A 21,379-nucleotide genomic window follows, 5' to 3' on the forward strand; every position below is an offset into this window, starting at 1 on the left:
CCTCCTCTATCCAAACACCTGATGTACTAAGTTAGGTAACACCAATTTGACAACCAACTTTTTGATTGAACAACCTTTGTCTGGAGGTTTATCTGTGCATGATAATGCGTTACGCCCGTTTTTGACATTCCCCTACTCTAACCATTAATGTCGCGAGCGTTACAGAGCTACATTAGAAACATTTTTTAACGTCTTAAGTTATGTTGTGGTGTTAAGCTGATATTCGAACTTACCACCTCCCCGACGACGAGCGGATGCGCTAGGTCGCGGGTAACACTTATGCATTTTAACATTAGGATGATTTTTGAAATGCCTCTAACAAGAAAAGGTTTTGTGATTTTTAAACCGAAATATGTTTCTGAATCTAACCCTTTTCTTGGTAGATGATCTCTATATTACTTTGTCAATAAGTTTGTCATACATTTTTCTATAAATTGTATAATGAATGTATTATAAATAAATGACATTTTTAAAATCAATAATTAAAGAAAATTCATGAACAATAGGGTTTGCTATTTATTTGCTTAACAAAAGTTGAAAATCGATCAGACAAGTCTAACATTCTTAAATTAACGAAAAGATCTAATTGTTATGACATGAGGTACTAACATACGAACAAATCTATGGACGTATAGACGGACGTATTAACGTTTAGACCCTTAGTATAGAAAACCTTCGCTATTCTAAATTGTAATGTAGAAACAGATACAAATTGTAAAGTATTGTATAAAATAGTAATTAGCTTAGTTGGAGTATTTTTTTCAGATAATTTTTTTTGTGATGGGAGGGGGGGATAAGCGAAATCATATTTTTGGGACTTTAAACATCAGTTTTAAGCATTTCTTGCAGAAAGATGATAAGTAAACCCTTAAAAAGGAATCTTTAGTAAATGGAAATTATGAGAAGGTTCGAAAATTATTTTCAAAATTTTAATTGGTTCCTCATTTGTTTTTTAAACAAATTTAAAACTAGAGAGTTTATAATGAAAACTGAAAAGGAAAGTAATTTTTTAACTGTTAAAAGTTTAAGGATCACGACAAAAATTAATTTTACATATTTTTATATTTTTCCTCTGGGCTATTTTTGGCCTTAAGTTTCCTGTAAGTAAATTTTGGGTAATTTTTCAGGGATGGAGGGGGACATTGTCCTGTTTATTACAGTAGTCCCCAAAGTTTTATTAAAGCGTTTTCTTATTGGTTGGCTTAACAATTTTGGGAACTTGCATTGAATTTTATTGGTTGTTTCATAAGTTAACAAATTTCAACATCAAATTTTAATCTACAGAAGGGGTAATTTTATGTTTTAACATTAGGGATGTTCAATGTTCATCAATTTATCGGCCAATGTCTTATCCCTTAGATCCCTGGAAATTTTCCCAGCTACAACTATCCCTGGTAAAAAAGTGACCTAATTATGTTAATCATGTATTTTCATTCACAAATTTGGTGTTCTAACTTTTTCACAGATTAAAAAAAATTGCGAATATTTTTATGTTTGTTATGAAAAATAAATGTCTTTGTAATTTTAATTCACGTTTTTAAAAGCGAAGCTTTTCCATAATTAGGGTTGGCCCGTAAGTACATCCGTCTGTACGTTCGTGACGGATAGCTTTTTTCGTTAATTTAGCCACGTTAGAATTGTCCTATCGATTTCAAATTTTGCACGGTGATCCCTGTGGAAGTACAATTTAGAAAGCGTAGCAACTCTATAATCGTTACCAGAATGATTTGATTTTTGGTATACTGATTTTTGGGAAAACAAAGTACAATATTATAAGCGGAGCAACTCTATAATCCAGTTCTGACACTCTACAAGTGTTAATGCCCTTTTGTCATACCATTACAGAGCTTCGATTTTATGGATGTTATCATCCTTGTCCAAACTATAAAATTTATCTACGAAAGCAACAAAATCTTTAAATGTGATAATAATATTTAGGATCTACAAAATTATTACTAAAAATTCTGTCGTCAATTAAATTAGTTTTGCTATATTAATGAGTATTTCAGTTGATTTGTTGAAACATATTCAAAATTTCGTTTTCACAAGAACTTTATTTAACTGTCCATATCTGTCTGTCTGTCTACTTGTCTATCTGTCTGTCTGTCTGTTGTGTCCATGTGCAAAATCTTTGTGGGAATTTAGGCAAAAGTTATGAACATAATTAGACATGCATAATCAAAGGACTGTATTTTTAAAGTTTTAAATTAGTTAATTTTTACATCGTATAAAGGACAGCTTTCTGTGGATAGTAAAATACAAAATTACAATATTATTTCCAATTTTGTTTTATTATTTATACACAATTGTCTATAATATTTCAGCTAATAGTAATACTGGAAATATTTTGATACGATTAAGTTATGTTTTATATAATGTTAACTAACGTTATTGAAAAAATAGACATACCCTAGAGTAGCTGCTCTTTTAAGCATCTATACTCAGTTTAACAGGGGAAAAGTTTATGTCAATTTAGCTTTCTAACATTGAACTTATTTATTGGTCAGTTAGTTCATCTATTAGGAAGGAAGGGGATGGGCTGACGGGTAGGGATGGGGGTTATAGTTATTTTAGTATCCTGCAAGTTTCACATTGTAAGAGAACATGAAAATATGGTGTAAGATCTAAGTAATAATATATCAATTATTATTACTCTGATTCTAATAAATAAAAAACTAAATAAAAGCTACAGTCCTATTAATTTAGTTGTACATAAAGTTTAAGACCCTCACGATTCCTTGCTAACTTTTGTTCAAGTGTTAGTAATTAACAATCAAGCTACATTTAACTTTATAAAACAAGGATGGGGTAATCAAAAAGCATAGATCAATTTAGAAAGTATTCTTTATGAAAGTGTTTTATCAACATTGGATGTTAAATTGATGGACATCCATAATGATCAGGGATAAGGGATGGGAAACGTAAGAAAATATTATTCCAGGCCTATTTTCCAACTAGGCCTAAAAAACTAGTTTCGGGATGACGCAGTAGTTAGATTTGAAAACTATGAACAATGATGAAATAGCTATTATATGAATGCAAAGAAAAAAAGTATAGAATATAGGTAGTTGATTTCACCTATCATAAAATATAATAAAAACTTTTCAAAGAACCAATATGTTAGTGGCTTTAAGTAGAATCCCGTTATTACTTTGCCAACCCCCCCCCCCCCCTTTAGAAAAAAGTTTTTTTTTGAGATGGTTAAATCTGATTTATTTTCAAACATTTTAAGGGGGGATCTACTTCACCCCAAAATTTGTATATAGAAATAAACACCGCTTTAGCTCCCCAGCTTTAATAAATAAATTAAGTAGAATTGAATAAGTACATGGGTAACATTCTATCAACTAATTGTTCCATAGCAAACATATAAATTAAGAATTTAAAAAAAAAAATTTATTTTACGTTAAATATTAACAGAAAAGTTCAATTAAGTGTGCAATAATTTTTACCAAAATTAATGAAATTTTTTTTTTAACAAAACACAGTACACATTTATTTACATATTGAACTAGTTTTGTATTTGTGATCATTTAGATGGGTTATCAATTCCACATGAAATGTAACTTTTAAATTGTCTAAAGACATGAGTTTTTCACATTGTTCTAAAGTATAAAATGTTGAATCCTACTCAGTCTTCAAAAAACGATCTCTCAATTTATGTTTTGCTATATGGACATTTATTAATGTGTAAATTTAATAATAAGTTGATGTGATTGAACGTCATATATATTGTTGTCATTCTAATAGCAGAAAGTTTCCATTGTTGTCTTTCTAATAGCAGAAATTTATGTTAGGTTGAATTAATTTAGCCAATAATGAACTGGGGGACGCGTTTGTTATTAATTAATTGGTTAATGCTAAAAGCAAGTTTCAGGCTATTGGATATTGGCCTACAGCCAATGAGGAACTGGGGGAAATGAGTTGATTTTATAGGCAAAAAAGAAAAGTTGCCCCATTACTTTTAAAAGGAGGCTGAGACCTAATTTTCGGTCAGGTTTCCCATCCCTTATCCATGATAATGATAATGAACAAAAATATCCCTCATAATGTAGATTATAATTTTAAGTGAAACAAATTTGTCACTGTAATGTTGTAAAGCCCAATGAACATTTAATATCAATATCCAATGGTTTATCCCTTAACCCTTACAGATTGGGGTGGGGGGGCTCAATGAACCCCCCCCCTCTAGTTTTTTCAATCTCATTTTTGTTGTAGGTAAGATGGAGAGCTGTAACTTCATGACTTTTTAAGTTTAGTAATTATACGTCGGCAAGAGTTGATTTTATTAGAATATCTGGTCTGTGTCGGTTGTGGTGTCCGGTCAAAGTCGGTTGGGTAGCAAAAAAAATTAGAAAAAATTCAAAATAAATCTTAATTTCTACATTATGACTTTTGTGTATAAGGTAGAAACCTAAAATTTTTTTGGTGAATACTTAGATATCAATGACCATCTGAGAAAAGTGGTGTTATGACCGTTTGACCGCTCCCTGACTGACTTTATGACCGATTTTTGTCCGGCTTTTACTACAGACATATATCATGAATATCGTGGCTTCTATTACAGCAAGAGACCTATAATTTTTTTTGGTAAATCCTTGAGCAATAATAAACAGATAGAAATATTAATTTGCACCGCCAACCGCCGTTTTACCGCCGTAACCGCCGAAAATGGCGGTTTCCGTTATTTGCCGTTTTTCGGCGATGATCAGAAAAAGTAATTTTTTTGTTATGAAAAATAAAAGTTCGTCCTAAAATTTGGTCATCCTAGCTGCAAAATTGGCCGCTCTACAGCTGTTTTAAAATTTAGCGGCTGGCCGCTAAAAAGCGGCTAAGGAGTGGTCTGACCGCTATGACTAGAAAAAGTAATTTTCTCTAAAAATACACATGAACCACCAGAAAAAAATTTTACGTCTTTATCTGTACCAGGAGCCGAGATAGAGGGGGGGGCTCAAAGCCCCCCCCCCCCCCCCCCCCCGATCTATTAAGGTGGGAATTGGGGCCCGATCTGTAAGGGTTAAGATCCCTGCCATATTAATATGTATTATTGTTTAAGCTGTTTAGAAGCCACATACCATGCGAAAACAAAAATTAAGACATCAACAAAATCTTTTTTTTTTTTAGTATAAAGAAAATCAAAGCAAAATCCAATAGTAGAACTTTTTAAACTTACAAAATAAAAAAATACATTTCTTGTAGATTGAATTTAATTAATGGTGGAAAATTGTCGACACTAAAGGTTTGTGTAGAATTCAATGATTTTTTTATAAGCCGCTAGTTTTTAGGCTTATAAATGAGAATCGTGCTTATAAAACTTTGGGAGGCAGCATAATTTACATTTTAAAGTCCCCTCCCTTCCTGGTAATATATTAGAGCTATTCCAAATTTATAATTACAATATCTGTAATATAAAAGATCGAAAAATCTTATTTAGAATACATTTCACGATTCTAAAAGCAACCAATTCTTTAAAACTGCGCTAATTTCTAGCAGATTTAAAGAAATTAAAAATCCGTTTAGGATGTATTATACAGTAATCTTTATGAACTAAAATAGAGAATAAAATAGACATACATTTACAAAAAGCTGCAAAAAAATCTTCAAAAATAAAAAAGTAAATCTTCTAATACTTGAATTTGTGAAAAATTTTTAAAGCATCTTTTTGCAAAAATAGTAGAAGTAAAATTATTACCACCCGCGTGGTAATAATTGTCTTTTTTTTCTTTAAAGATCTTTGATGTAGATTAGAAGCTTTTGGAAGTTTGGCTATTCTGTTATATTTTCTAAAATGCATGAACGCCAAATGGCCTCGCTTATGGTTGGATTTACGATTATGACTTTACTCATTAAAGAACAGTAGCTGTTTCTTTGTTTTTACTAGGGATCTTAAGAGATAAGACAATCTATAGCTATATACACAAGCACGATTTTGACTTTTAAAATATCTTATCTGTAAATTAAAATAATAGTTGAAAATATTGGAACATAAATAGTTTGATCATTTGATAGTGAAAAAAATAGATACATTTTGTTTAATTTAAACATTTTAAATGTTTAAGAAGTTTGTGATATTTTTAAAAATTATATAATCTAAAAAATCTAAACATATTTTATTCATGCCATTTTATTGATATTATATCATTTCAATAAATTATTTCTATTAAGATAAAAATAGTAAAATTATCCAGAATTCGTTGTGATCATTTTACGTTTTATTGATTTCTTAACATCCAGCCTCTTTCTGTTTTTATTACTATTTCACAATCACTAAACCTATCAACAATTTCCTAAATAATTCAAAATACCTTACTACCTCCACCTCTCTTTAGAGGTGAGCATAAATTTATTAATTAAAAGTACACTACTTTTTAAATCTAGTTTCTTACCTAATTTAAAGAAGAAATCTTTTTTAACTTTTGATTTTTCCAGCAATGGACTTTCTGGAAAAAAGAGACAGGATTGGTCAAACAGAGATTGAAGTAAAATAGACATAAATAAATAATGTTTCTGCATATAATATTGAATAGTAAAGTTTTCTCTAAAGTAAAAGTTCTCAGAAATGGCTTTTTTTATTATTCTTTTAATAGGAAAAGCTCCCCTTTAGCTCCAAGGGGCAAATTTGCTATTTAGGATGATAATAAAATACGCCAAATTATAAAAAAATAGGGAGGTGTTAAAATAGGTCAGTTTAAAGCAAAGGGGATCTTTCCATATAAAGTTGACTATGTAGTACATTACTCTTGATAATGATAGTTATTTTACAAGCATCAATAAAACTGTAAGAAAGCATTTAATACTTTTGATACACCCTTTTTAGAAGCAAAGCATTTCCACTTATTGTTATGTAAGGCATGTTAAAATTATCCAATATCGTATACTTGGTATGGTGATTCCTAAGACAGTTATGTACAATTTAGAAAGCGTAGCAACTCTATAATTTAACCCAAAAATTGTATACTTTCATATTGCTAATATGAATTTTTTGCTTTATTGAAAGCAATTTCATTTATTTCTTAATAACTTTATAATGGATGTAGAGTATACTGGATATCATGAAAATTTGTCATTATAGTTAGCTAACATAGAACTCATTTATTGGTCAGTTCGTTAATCAAATAGGAGAGGATGGGGTAAAGGAGGTAGATGGGAGAAAACCTTATTTTGGCCCGCTGCGAGTTTAACTATTTTGGAGAACATGAAAATCTGGGTTAAGATCTAAGTAATAATATATCCATTGATGTTATATGCGATGTATCCTTAAAATTTTGTCTTAAAATTTATGTATCTTCATAATAAGAATCCTTTATGTAAATAAATTTGAGAATTAGGCGTTGAAATGTTGATGATAGTCCTTGTTTGATATCAAAATATTGATCTTTCCTTGGGCCAGGGATATGGGGGATAAGACATTGGATTTACAATACAATATCTTAATATCATGTGCAGGGAAGTCATGACAATCTCTTATACCTCCTTTTGCATGTCCATATGCATCTTAACATTATAGTTTCTGTTAAAAAAAGGGATCATGGAAAGAAAACGAAGTTGCGGGTTTCGTCGTATTTTTACAATAGCTTTTCTCCTATTTCTAGCCCCTGTGTGGTGCTCTTTAATTGCAGGGCATATTTTCTAATCCTGCGGGGCAATCATTAACATTTACTCAACCTAACCTAACCTAAAATAACCTTTCAAACGTTACTGTGAAAATACGATGAAACCCGCACCGTCGTTTTCTTTCCATGGCCCAAAAAAAGAAATAGAGTCAAAAATTAAGACAATTCTATCTAAACGACCAAGCTAATATTGCTTGATGAGACAAACTAAATCAGTATATTTTTTTTTTCTTAGAGTAGTGTATTTTTATAAAAAAAAATATGTTGAAAAACATTCTTAAAAATATGACAATTCTGTAAAATTCTACATGGGTCTTAAGATGAATTGAATATGCTTCTTTAAAGCAAGATCCTATTACTTATCTCCATTACCCTATCCCTGTATAACTGTCTTGGGGTATGTTTAAGTTATAACCTCTTGTAAAAAGGTTGTCTGTAAAAATAAAGAAATAAATTTCAAGTGAATTTTCCGATTACTTTCTTATTTTAAATTATTTGTTGTTCCATTCCCTCAAAGTACCCGGTTGAGCAGTGATAACCTCCTCTTCTTTATTTTTAAATAAACTAAAATTATGGGAACGGTAGTTTTTCTTTGTTTTTTTTATTTCTTTAGGCCAAGTTAAAAAGCAAAAAGGGGAGGGGGTAAAGTGCTCAACAGTTACTTTCTGTGAAAGTACCAATAAAATAATAATAAAAAACACGAAACCTTGTTTCTAGATTATTTTTGTATTGTCGCGGATTAACAAACGGACAGACGTACAGATTTACCCTAATTATAGAGTAATAATAAGCATACAATTTTTTTTAAAAAAAGTAGAACAATATACTGTAATGCAGAAATTATAAAAATAACATTATTAGTACAATCCTTATTCCCAAATGTTTGCTTTAAAACTTTGGGTACTTTTATTACATTTTATATGGTTGGTTGAAACTAGAAGTGTCAAAACTTTACAAAACATACTTTCAATTGTCCAGCTATCCCTTAAAAGCCTTTGTCTATCCAAATCTAATAATTGAATCTACAAATTTAAGTTATGAAATGGAACAAAGCATACAATTTTCTTTTATAATACTCTCATAATAAATGGTTACTACTGCTTTACACGTATCCAATAATACGAGATAAAACCATTCACAAATTTATATCAACCCATATCATTGAGAAAGTATGGGGTTTGAAGTCAATGTAAAAAGTCTAATCATTTTCGTTTTTTTTTTCTAGTATGGCCTCGAAACCGATTAATGTCCGCTGGATTTAAACTGGTTCTCAATCATACGGAAAAATCCATGGCCAACAAAAATTGTTTTAATCTTTTCATTTTAATATCCGCGGAAAGCTGTCATAATATGATGCGATAAATAGTTATTATATAGTCTGTTTTTTATTGTTTTATTTAGTTTTAAAAATATATTAAAGTAACAAAACAAAAAGACTTTTTAAAAGAATATAAGTGTTTTATTCTAAAATCCTAACTGTGCATTTGAAGGCAATATTTGAGGGCTTGGCAGCCTCGACTGAGCCCCAAAGTTAAATCTGCTCGATTGCTTTTAGAAGCTTTGGTGGGAAATTGCCTGTTGTAACGGATCAGACGTTCTTGTTGTCTTTTTAAAAACCAAAATAGCCCGCCTCGAGCGGTGGTGACGGAGCTACTCGTTGAGTTGGTAACGTTGCGGCTGAGAGAATACAAGAGCGAAGTGACTCGTTCCCTTTGTTGAACGTCTTCGATACGCAAAGAACAAAACTATTCACGAGTACCCACAGGGGATTTGTAAGTTTCTGGATAATTAATGGCAGCTAGGAATAGCTGCATAAAAGTTAGAATTAGATCCTCCAATAAAGACTAATTCTGCGGAACTGATATATTTTCAATAGACAAACATAGTTTACACAAATTAATGAATACATATATACATATAGGAAAATTACAGAGTATTGGAGGGCGTTTCTGATCATACAGGGATGGCTAGGGATACACGTAGGTCTGCTCATGACATTTAAGCAGGCCGGAGTGTATGCTGAGTTTCCCGAATAGTCACGTTCAGTTGTGCCGGGGAAATCTCCGTGATGCATTGAGGATGCCGTCCCTGGATATCTGGAGCCTTTCTAATAAAAGTACAAAATTAGATATCTCCTAAAAAACCTACACGCGTAGACTTAAAAGGTCAAATGTACATATTTATACTGCGCATAAATATGTATTTTGATTTCTTGGAAAATTTCCAGAGCTCACATGATAAAATCATACAATTTCACAGAATATAAAAAGTACTAATGTTTCATAATTAATTACGAGATCCGTCATTTGTGGGCTTAAAAATGCAAATAAAAGTAAAATTGAAAGAGAAAAATAAATGCTTTAAAATGCTACTAATTTCATAAAAATCTGTCCACTCGTTTAGGATATCGAAATGTCATTCTGCTGTATTTTATAAGTGTCTCAAGTAAGCCCCACTACATTTTCTCCCCTTTTTATCTGGCTAGACAGACATGCCAGATAACATGACGCTCAAATTGGCAAAGACAATAGACTAGACGGCCAATTATACCTATTATTCTGTCATGGTATTAAGGCTGATATCCTAGGTGATCTAGTAGCAGTGCTGTACGATGGCAGGGATGCAGGATCCAAGAGGGTAGGCTGTATCTCTGTCATCTGTATCTTCGGGGTTGATGTCTCTGCTGCTGTAGTAGGTTCTCGCCTCTCAGTTCTGGTATCGGCCTTCTTCTTCCTCATAAGCTTCTGGTAGGAATGCTTGTTGTAGAGGTATAGGTGGGCAACTAAGGCGATGGCGGCTCCAGGGCCTACACGTAGAAAGGTGAGGGTGATGCATATCAGATCAGTAATAAATTTTAGCCCTAGAATGACCAGGCATGCGAATGCCATTAGATCGCCGTATTCATGGAGCCAGCTCTTGACGCTGCTCCATAAGTCAATTTCGCGTTCCAGATCCGGCACTAGATTATCAAGGGTGTACAGGGGTAAATTGTTGGTAGAAAGTTGGTTACAGTTTCCATCTCCAACGCAGAGTCCGTAGGTGATTTCCTTCAGGCTTGCTTTGGTGTAGGATGGGAAGGTTAGGGTGTGTAACCATTCAGCTCTCTCTCTTTCCGTGTAGATTCCTCCATGGCTGTAATCCGTCCAGTTAACTAGAGGGGTGTCGATGGTCATCTCCATGGGGGCCTGAGTCTTGATGATGGCGGGGGTCAGCTGTACCCAGCCTTCCTTAGACTTGACAGTTAATGGGAAAGTCGCAGAACATGTTACCCTTGTAGAATGCAACTTATAATGTTTAGTTGCGGCGTCGGCATAGCCATCAGGGTCCAAAGGTATATCTTGATAGCAGTTGACGTCATCCTTGATCTTCTGGGTCCTCTTGGTGCACTGGAAGGTCATCAAGAGATCTCCCTTCAAGAGTCCATAGGTCTGCTCATGTAGCAGGACCGGTTGGTCTGCCTCTCCGTGGTAATGGGTCTCGCATATGGTCTTCAGTAACGTAACATCTAACTGGCTGAAGGTTTGGCGCATGCTATAAGCTAAATAGTTTAAGTGTACTGCAGCTTGAAGGTTAACATCTATCTGTCCGGGGTCGATGGTGGCGAGTCTGCTGAGTTCGCTGGTCTTGCCCAGGTAGATCCCATCGTGGTCCGTGGTCAGGACATTAAAGGGGCAATGCATTAACTTCATTGCGCCTGTGATGTTGAGTAAAACTTGCTGCTGGTGGTCCACTAAGTAGGTGTCCATGGTGGTGAGGGGGTTGATGGTGTTGACCATCTGTAGAGTGCAGGAACTGTCGTTGATGTTCCACACAAAGGTCGCGGCGCCAGTGATGCACTCCCCTTTATGATATGGACACGGTAGAGATAAATGGTCTGTTTCGCTCTCTACCTTATTATTACTAACCAAGAATGTTTCTTCTTTAAGTAGAATCTGGTACTCGGCTAGCTTCAGGGTGTTGTAGTGGATAGTGTCGCCCCTGCGGATGGTCTGCCCAATGCAGGTGATCTTGTCGTCTTCCATCTTCAGTGATCCGGCTAGGGTCGCCGAAACATAGGTGGGCCGGTTAAGTTTTACTTTGATAGGGTCACCGTAGCCAGAAATTTGATATTCCTGGACCAGTGACATACGGCGGCAATTTTCTGCAGTAATCTCCTCGTGCCTCATCGTTTGGGGTACCTGTTGCAATTTTAGGTGACCCCAAACTCCGCACTTAAAATGGTATAAGGATACCCTCACTTCGCAGGAGTATCCATATACCTTAGTCAGAGTTGGACGTTGCAAAATAGTATAGCGCTCCTTCACTGGAACTTCTTCTGTAGGTTCCTCTGCTCTTCCTTGTTGAATTTCTTGATGGTGGATGGATTTGTGCAATCAATGATGTCGAGTGAGTAAGCCTCACTAGTTGGTGCTACTGAAGCCGTTAGCACCGCAATCAGTGGTAGGAAGATTATCAAAACATGATAAAATTCCACCTCGCGAGTCTCCAGGATCACCGCTTGACAAACTCGTTGATTTTTGTTGAACTCCACTGCTTCGGTACTAAGGTTCCAAAAAACTGCTTGTATCTCGCCGGTGTAGTCGCTGTCCACTAATCCTGCTAGTAGAATTACTCCTTCCCGTTCTATGCTTGAACGGCCAAATAACTTGAGAAAGTATCCGGGGGGTACACGAGTGTGTAGCTTGAGAGGGATGCAAGTTTGCTTTCCAGGGGGAAGGATCGTGTGAGCGGGGCAGTAGATGTCATGGCCCGCACTCTCTTTCGTTCCCTTGTGTGGCAACTTTGCTCCGCGTTTGACGGGGATTCTGATTGTCCATCTCCTCGTCCGTGCTCTCTAACACCTCCTTGCTCTCTTCCACTTGCTGTTGCCAAAGTGTCCCACTCCTCTGTTTCTTGCCTCCGGATTTAGCCCTCTCCCCTTTTTCGGGTGAGTCCGTGTACGGCTCCTCATTATCGCTTAGGGCGCGCTTCTCTACCCGGGGTGTGGATGGGTATGTGTATGTGGCTCGCTCGCGCTCTCGATCACGGCGCGGTGTTTGTGGGGGCGAGCCTCTTCTCGGGCTTCTCTCTCTATAAGGGGTTCGCTTGGCATCTTTCCGTTGGATGCCGGAACCTGACGGTTTGCAAGATCGATCTCTCTTCCTCCCTCTCCTCTCACTTTGCTCTCTGCGCGGTGTGCGCTGCATCATTGGTGATCTGGGTGGTGGTGTGTCCGGTAGGGGAAGGTTGAGGGGGTCAATGTTGGGCGGTGGTGGCGGTGCTCCTCCCGGTGCGTTGGGTGGTCCTCCCTCTTCATCGCTGTCATCCCCATTTGAGAAATCGACTCTTGGGTTAGGCGGCTTTGCCTGTCTTCTTGAATTCAAGGGAATTTGTTCCCCTGCTTCATCTCCGTCTTCTTCAAATGGTTCTGGGGGAGAAGTTGGGTCTCCATCTGTCATTGCTGGGGGGTAATATGGTTTTAACCGACCAACATGGACAACCAAATCTTCTTTTTCTCCCGCTGGTATTGTCTGGATTCTGTATAAAACGTCGGCACACTTCTCGGTAATTAAGTATGGTCCACTCCAATGTTTGATCATCTTCTTTTTTGCTTTACCATGGTTGGGTGCCAAATAAAAAACTTTATCGCCTACTCTAAACTCGCGATCGTTGTGATACTGCAAAGCATTTCTTCGAATGGTGCTTTCTTGACTCTTCGCCATGGCTTCATACATGGTCGTGTATCTATCCTACAAATTTCTCACTGCTGTGGGAATGTCCTTGTCATCTTCAGGGTTCGGTAACCGCAAAATCAAATCCGCGGGTAGAGTAGCTTCTCTACCCTGGAAGGCGAGAAAGGGGGTCACGCCAGTGGTGCTGTGGATCCTCGTGTTGTATGCCAGGACAACTCCAGGTAGATATTTCGGCCATTCAGTCTCCTGTCCTTGAATTACGGTTCTCAGCGTCTCTTCCATAGTCCGGTGCCACCTTTCTATGAGGTTGCTCTGGGGGTTCGCCACAGGGCCTAGCTCGTGCTTGACACCGAGCTTCTGCAGGAGCATCTTCATGATGCTGTTACAGAATTCTTTCCCCTGGTCGCTGTGGAATGCCTGCGGGCATCCAAAAGTACAGATAAATTTATCCATTATCGTCGTAGTTACCTCATCAGCGGTCTTCTGTTTCAAGGGGTACGCCTGAACAAAGCGTGACCATCCGTCCTGCAGCGTCAGGATAAAGTTGTATCCTTCTGGCGTTGTGTCGAACTTGCCTACCACATCCATGTAGATTGTCTGCAGCGGATACCCGTTCTGGATGGGTACGTGCGCTCCTATCTTGATGTTGGCCTTGATGTTCTTTTGGACGCAGTCGTGACAGACGGCGATCCTCAGACGGATGTCTGCTTGATGTCCCACATAGTAGAAATTCCTCAAAAACTTTGATATCGTGGAGTGCATGCCAAAGTGCGCTCCAGTGGTCATTCTGTGGGAATGATTGAACACCTCTTCTCTCAGGGACAAAGGAACCATTATCCTGCGTCGTTTCCCTGTGAAGGTCTGTATCTCCTGCTCTAGAACTCCATCTTCTGCGATTCTCAAAGTGTCAAAGATCTCGGCCAGCCGGTGCACGTCCCTACTCTCTCCTCGTAAGGTTGCCTTGTCTGGTGCACGCCGGTCTCGTCCAATCCATCTACCAACCTTTTCTAAAATTGGGTCGTCTAACTGGTGCCGGTATACTCTGTCTCTATACCGCTCGGTGCTGTGGGGAAGGTCGTCTGCACTCTCATCTGCCACAGCTCCAATATACTCGTCCTGCTCAGCCACTTCCTCGGCTGTTGGCTCTGGCATATCAGCGTCGGTACGCCGGCTTAACGCGTCGGCATTGGTGTTGAGTCTCCCCGGCCGATGAACCACACGGAACTCGTATCCAGCCAACTCCTCTGTCCACCTGGCCATCATCCCGGTGTTCTTCTTCAGTGACTTCAACTGCTTGAGGGCGCTGTTATCCGTGTTTATTTGGAACGTCCGAAACTTTCTGATGCCATAAATCACGGCGGAAGCTTCCCCCTTCCACGAGGGATATCTCTGCTCCGCCCCGGTCGTCTTGCGTCCCATGGCGGCGATCAACCTTTCGGCGCCATCTTGGACTTGACTCAGTACTGCACTAATGGCTCTTCCTGAATAGTCCGTCATCAGTTGAAACGGAGTATCAGCCTCAAAATCTGGCACAGCTCGGATGGGTGCACTCTCGAACTTGTCCTTCAACTGCTGGAACTGCTGGTCCATCCCTGTGGTCCACTCTAGCTTCGTGGCCTTCTTCTGTGTTTTCATTTCACATGTCAAGTCGGCGTACTCAGGTATGAAAGACCTATAGTACCCGTAAAAGCCGAGGACGCTATTCAATTCGGCTACTGTCTTCGGCGGCGGCCAGTTTCTGATGCGCTCCACATAGTCAGGCACCATCCTGATACCTTCCTTGCTCAGCATGTGGCCCAGGTATTGTATCTTCTTCTGGAATAACTTGCTCTTCTTAGCCTTCAGCTTGATTCCAGCCTTGTGGTGGGCCTCAAAAACCTGTCGCATCTGTGGCACATGATCAGCAACTCTCAGGTTATATGATATGACATCATCGAGATAGCATTGCGCAATCTCGCTCCCCAGCGAGTTCATGGCGGTGCTGATGAATCTGCTGTAGACTGCTGGTGCTGTGCTGATGAAGAAGGGCATGCGGCGGAATTGCCACAAACCCGTTGGCATGGCAAAAGCTGTCAGCTCCCTGGATGCTGGATCGATGGAGATGTTGAAGTAGGCAGCCGTGGCATCTAACGTAGAATACACACGGTGCCCTCCTGCGCGGTCCAATAAAGTCTGTATCCTCGGCAGCAGATAACTGTCCTGCTCTAAGCAGCTGTTTAACCTGCGGAAGTCCACTGCCCATCTGATCTTCCCGTCTTTCTTGCGCACAGGAACGAGGGGGCTCGCCCATGGTGATGAACTTGGCTCGATCACTCCTTGGTTGAGCCAGTCGGCCATCTGCGCCTCCAGGTCCTTCAACATCTTAGGGTTCAACTCCCTATATCTCTGCCGAATGGGCTCTGTCCCTGGCTTGAGTCTCAACTTCATGGTTACCAGGTCTGTGTGCCCAGGGGCCTCTCGACTGAATATGTCTCTATATTCATAAATAAGCTCCTTGACTTGTTTCTTGACATCGGGATGCTCGTTCAGTAGTTCGTTGTCCTCCATCTCCAGGTCCTCCCACACTTCCTTGAATGTGGGGTTCTCCATCTGCTCCTTCGTCATAGGCTTGCCGTGGTCGCCCTCGTTGCTCTTGGACATAGACTGTATATACTCGTGGGGCTCCCTCAACACTAAGCTCTTGGTGTTGATCACCATACTGCTATCCTCACAAATCTCGGCGGTAAACACGCACCCAGCCGCTGCGACACAAGGCTGCTCCTGGAGATTCACAACAGGTATGCGTACAATTCCATTTTGCTGGGCTCTGTATACACCTTCCAGCACACGCACTGGACTATCATCTAAAACGGTCTCTTCTACCATGACAGTCATTTGCGGACGGAGTTCTCGACTGGGAAGAAAATTCAAGACAGACACTGTTTCCGCTGCGAGAATCCTAGTCGCTTGGACGGACAAACGGACAGGATGCAGCCGCTTACCTAACGCGACGGTTTTCAAACGAACGGCCGGCCCTTGGGAATTACGAAGCGGTCCCTTGACATTACGAGTCCAAACATTTTTGCGCTCAAAATCTACTTTTGCTTTGTGCTTAAAAGAAAGTTGCGCAACATATGACTCGATGGAATCTGGTTTAAGTTCTAAAAAATCTCGTGAATGGTGCACATTACCATTAGCAAAATTATCTTCAGCTTTACATAATTCTTTAACAGTGGGTTTACAAACATTTAAGGCACTACTATAGCTACTTATTTCTGCGTTTAACTCCTCGAAGGCTCGTAATGAAACACTTATCTGAAAGTTAGGGGGCGAGTGCTCCCCCGGCAGTTTTCCAGACCGCTCTTCGTCTTCTGAGGCACTTGCAGCCTCGGAGTTGATGGACTGCACAAGCGGAACTCTCGTCTTCTTCACGACTAATGCCGCCTGCACTGGTGATGAATAATCCAGGATCCCGCGGATCTCCTCGACCCACTTGCACCCAAGGTTGATGGGGGTGCGAAGCTCAGGTATAACCAAGGCTTCCTTGATGCAGCTAGGACAGTCATCTCCCAAGATGACACTGATGTTGTAAACACAGCCGATGACGTCCATATCTCCGCCATTCGCCGCTGTTCCTACTGTTAAATCGCAAGGAACAATCGGCAGCTGTAACTTCTGGGCTAACTCCTCATTTACGGCAACTCCTTCGTGCAATTTATTGCCGGTATCGATGTGACCGTAGGTCCGCACAGTCGGTCCTTTCGCACGCAGGCTGATCTTAACCATGGCCCGGGCGCCTTGTCGTCCTTGCATCTGATTGAGGTTGGTAGGGTCTACAGCTGCTGAGGAACTCCGCCCTACCGAAGGGAGCCCTCTCTGCCATTTTTTGAATTCTTGCTTCGGTGGCCAACTGCTTCCAGACAGTTGACATCTCCATAATATTGCGCTTGGTCGTCATCACCTACTCCACTGTCGTTGTCTCCAGGGTCATTGGCATGCATCTCTCGCACGGCATTGCGGGCACGATCTTGCTGCTGCCTTCCGCGTCCATTGCCACTGGCGTTCTTCTCCTGGTTCCTCTTGCGCTCGTTCGCCAGCCTGTCCTCAGGGATAGTACACGTCTTCTGCCAATGGCCAGGCGTGCCACACCGCTGACAGTTACCTTTCGGCTTGTCTTTGGTGGCACCGCCCGTACCTTTACTCGCTTGCTGCTTCTTCTTGGGACAATTACGCGAGTAATGGCCATTCTGGTTGCAATCGTAGCACTTGATGCTACTGTTCCCATCTCCGGCGGCGTTGACCTCCATGTCCTCCGTGCCATCGTTAAGATAGACAACACGGTTGGACGTGGCAAGGCCATCCATGGAAGTGTCCTCAGCATCTCCATGGTGAATGAGCTGACGTTGCGTGGCAATTTCATTCATGATGGTGGCGCGTAAAACGGCCATGCTGGTGATTCCAGGTAACTGGCAAAAAACTCTCTTCCGTACCTCTCGATGGCGTAAACCAAGGGTTACCTCCTTTCGGAACTGCTGAGGGTCACGGTTGTCCGGGGAATAGGCTTTCAACCAATAGCCTTAGCAAGGTAAGTCTGGGGAATCTCGTTCTTGCCTTGCGACAACTGCTTATACGCATCCTTGTTGATGTCTGAATCCGAGGGTGCTAAAAAGATGGCGTCCAGCCTCTCCATGACTTGGTCGTAGCTGAGCGCATCTTGGTTGTTGGCAACTTCTCTGGCCATCTGGAACGCTTCCCCTTCGAGACTCTGGATGTATTGGCCTTTCCTGCCCTCCTGATCCGATGCATGGTGGCGAGCAATTTTAAACGCGTTCTCCATCCTCATCTTGTGGCCGTCCCAGTCCTCTCCTGCACGGTTACAAAAACGAGGGAAATTCTGCTTGTTAAGCTTCCTGCGCTGGTTTTCCAACCAGGTGTTGCCTAGTTGAATGAGCTGAGCCTGCTCCATCGGCGCTCCTTCTATCTGAGCCTGTTGAATCGCACGATTCAAATTCAACTGCTCTAGGTCGGCAGCTTGCGCCATCGTTGAAAATTAACGAAAGTTCTTCAAAATTTGAACAAAACTTTACCAAATTTGTGCTCCAAGCGTCAGAATGGTCCCACACTGGTCTCCAAACACAGTATTTCTCGTCCTTTCTGGCCTCAGTTTTCATACAAACTGTCTGGTTGCACACGATCGTCTGAAATTACCGTAGTTCCTCGGGGTAATTTCCACGTAAATCTCCTGTTGAGCACTTAGTTGATCCAAACACAGCTGTCACCAGTTTCGCTGTAACGGATCGGACGTTCTTGTTGTCTTTTTAAAAACCAAAATAGCCCGCCTCGAGCGGTGGTGACGGAGCTACTCGTTGAGTTGGTAAAGTTGCGGCTGAGAGAATACAAGAGCAAAGCGACTTGTTCCCTTTGTTGAACGTCTCGTTTAGGATATCGAAATGTCATTCTGCTGTATTTTATAAGTGTCTCAAGTAAGCCCCACTACACCTGTAATACGATGCTATACATAATTTTTGCATTTTAGTTGAGAATAGGATATTAATCGTTTTTGAAGTCATACTGGAAAAGATTTTCCTCTTTAGTATATATAATTTCAAATGCCCCACTATAATTGAAACCATAACTAAAACATACATTAAAAGATATTGTTTTTAATCACTGCAATATATTCATCTTTTATTGTAGTAAATTGATAGTAAAGCCTATGAGAATTTTTGTTGTAAAATTGTTTAACAACTTATCATGACCCAATTTGTGTGTAATAAATGGTCAATAAGGAAGGTTACAACTTGGCATAAATCACATGGAAATAAAACAGTTGGAGATTAAGTTACTTGTGGCTGCCCCCTTATAATCTGGTTGTCTATATTCGAAAAAGACATCGTTACAAAAAATATCTTAAGCAACAAACAAAAAAATAATACTACTTTATATAACTAGCGGCTTCGCCCCTAGCCTCTAGGGGATTTGCCCCAAGAGGTTTGATCAACTTAATTTTTCGTATTTTAAATACAAAAATTTAATTTTGTGGGGGGAAGATCTTTTTTTTTTTTTTTTGGGGGGGGGGTATTTTTCATTTTTTGTGGTGGATTGGGGGTTCCCCCCCCCCCCCCAAGAAAATAGTCATAAACCTTCCCGGTACCTATGAGAAGCTACCCTGTTAAGGAGAACCCGATCGGTTCAGCGGATAGCAAGATCCTTCGTTACAAACAAACAGACATACATCGTTCTACTTTGTATTATAGATACACAAGTGACCTGTACACAGAATATAGAGGCTCTGTTTGAAGGGGCAGGGAGGGGACAAAAAAGCCTTAAAGCATCCTAAGATATTATTCTAGAATTAAAGTAGCCTAAAACCATCCCGGGATTAATTTAAAGATTCCCATAGATATAGAACTCAATCGGTTCAGTAGTTACTGAAATCTTAAGCTTCAGACAATATAAAACCTTATTACTTTATGAAATAGGATAGTTTTAAAAAAGGGAGGGAGTAGTAATTGGAGTATAAATCAGACGGACATACTATACATATTCTAGTTAAAGAGTAGCTGCACTACTAAATTAAATCATAACCGGAAATCTTACTTAATTCAAAAATTCTAATTGCCTATTCATAATTTTAATAATAAAAAATTATCATAAAATATTTTATAGAAAGGTGGAAATATTTTCTTAATGTAGCTTAATCCCCTTTGCTATTTTATGGGAAATAATGTAAATAGCGAAGCATTCTACAATTTGGTTTGGTCATACGTCGATCTTTCTGGTAGATTTCTCACCTACTATTACGGATAAGTGTATTATAAATTTATTTCCCCTAACCGATTAATATCTGCTCAATTAGAACTGGTTCTCAGCCATAATGAAAAATTATGTATAGCATCGTATTACAGAAATTTTCCACGAATATAAAAAATACCAGTTTTCATCTTAATATCTGTCTATAATACCATACAATAATTAACTATTAAAACTCTTAGTCCGTCTGTCTGTCGGACTTAATTGATATGTAAGAAAAAAATATATTTTAACAAAAAATTAAATTTTCTCTTTGAAATATGGAAGCTTCACTGAAAAAAATTATTTTCTACTATAAGTCTCATTCTCAACCCCAAATAATATAAAAATTAATATAGGCTGCTTTTATGGACGTTATCATTTTTGTTAAATCATATTTTTGTCTTAAAAACTTTTATATGATACAGCAATGCAAACTTATATAAGCTTTTTAGGGCAGCTTTCGTCTATATTTTTTATTATAAACATTCCGTTATTTTAATATTTTCTTATGATATGTGTTTTTATAAAATCAAAAGTTTAATCTAAATATAATACTTTTAAATATTTTAGTTATTTTCAATCATGGACAAGGGCAATTGTCCAAAAAATTTTTAAAAATATCTTTGAAAACTTTGTAAATTTGATTGGTTGTTTCAAATTAGCAGTAGCCAAACGCTTCAACCAATGACATTAATCTACAAACAGGGTTACTTTTGTCTATTATTATTAGGGATGTACATCAATTGATCGTCCATTATCTTATCCCTTAAGGCCCCTGATATATTTTTTTTAATTTAAGTCCCTATTTTAAAAGGTGGGCGGGGCTGGAATGTATAGCGAATCCTCCAAAAAATGTTAACTTAACGTTAAATTTCTAAAGAAGGTGTATCAACTTTTTTTTTATAGCTAGCCGGTTCTTTTAGTAAGTAGTAGATGTAAAATTTTTCATAGAATTCAGATATGCAATCGGTTTTTTTGTAGACCTCTTATTTTTTAAGTAATTTAAGTTTTTTAAAAAAATAATTAAGTCGGTTTTAAGGTACTAAAACGCAACAAAATAAAAGAAGAAAATGGCCAGTAAGAACAAAAATAGTAAGATCTTTAATTTGACACCTTACTTTTAAAATTCTGTTGAGTAATTATTGAAAAAATCTATTTTTTTAACCTCGGTTTAATAAAAACTTTAGACCTAAATATTTTCTCAAACATACATAAAAAACATGGGTTCATATATACCTTTAGAATCAGAAAAATATTACGAATCCATTGTAAGCAAAATTGAAAAAAAGTAAAAAAATAAACAAATGGCCAATTATATTT

This window comes from Acartia tonsa, chromosome 9, assembly GCF_053477335.1.
Source record: "Acartia tonsa isolate MP-2025a chromosome 9, ASM5347733v1, whole genome shotgun sequence".
Classification (NCBI taxonomy): domain Eukaryota; kingdom Metazoa; phylum Arthropoda; class Copepoda; order Calanoida; family Acartiidae; genus Acartia; species Acartia tonsa.